Below are 757 nucleotides of genomic sequence, written 5' to 3' on the forward strand. Positions count from 1 at the left end.
CAATACCTTGATGTTCTGCCTTGTGGATGTTTTGCCAGCTTTACTGGCGGGGCCCCTTATCTCGTGTTGAAAAGGGCTTTCAGTGCTGGGGAACGGCGTGGGCTGCTGATGGGGAGGATCAGCAGGAGAAAGTAAATTCCTCGAAGGCCTTTTCCTTGTGGAGGTGCTTTTAGTTTTGCCTGAGTGCTGCTTTTTACAGCCTGTGCTGCTTCACCTTTGCAGTAAGGAATTTGAAAGGGAATATTTTATCTGGTATCAAAAGCAGGGCTGGGTGTTGAGAGAGGAAAAACATTCACATCTTCCCATCATCGTATTTTTTTTTGGTCGGTGCTGAAGGCTGGTCCCCGTACTTCAAGGCTGCTGGTTGAGATGTATTTTCAGGTGACTTTTAAGTGACATTTGGATGTGCCGTACTCTTTTGAACGCCTCCCCTGCCTCTGCGTGGTGAGCTGCTGCTGGTGTTTCATCTTCAGCTTCCCCCTGGGCAGGTCATAGGGGAAGGGATGAAACCCGACTGGAATTGTTCCCATCGTTGTCATCAAAGCATCTTTGCCATCAGCCTGAGGGGAGACCTAAAGCTTTTCAAGGCAGGTTTGGCCGGTAGGGTGTGTGTTGGGGAGGACTGGCCACAGGATACAGGACCATTTTCACACACCCTTCTCCCGGCGCCCCCCTTTGGGTTTGCATTCACAGCTGCAGCTGCGATGCTCCTTCATTCTCGCAGAGAAAAGCAGAAAGGGTAAATAGATTTTTTTCT

Source organism: Mesitornis unicolor, unplaced genomic scaffold (assembly GCF_000695765.1).
Source record: "Mesitornis unicolor isolate BGI_N332 unplaced genomic scaffold, ASM69576v1 scaffold19270, whole genome shotgun sequence".
NCBI lineage: Eukaryota > Metazoa > Chordata > Aves > Mesitornithiformes > Mesitornithidae > Mesitornis > Mesitornis unicolor.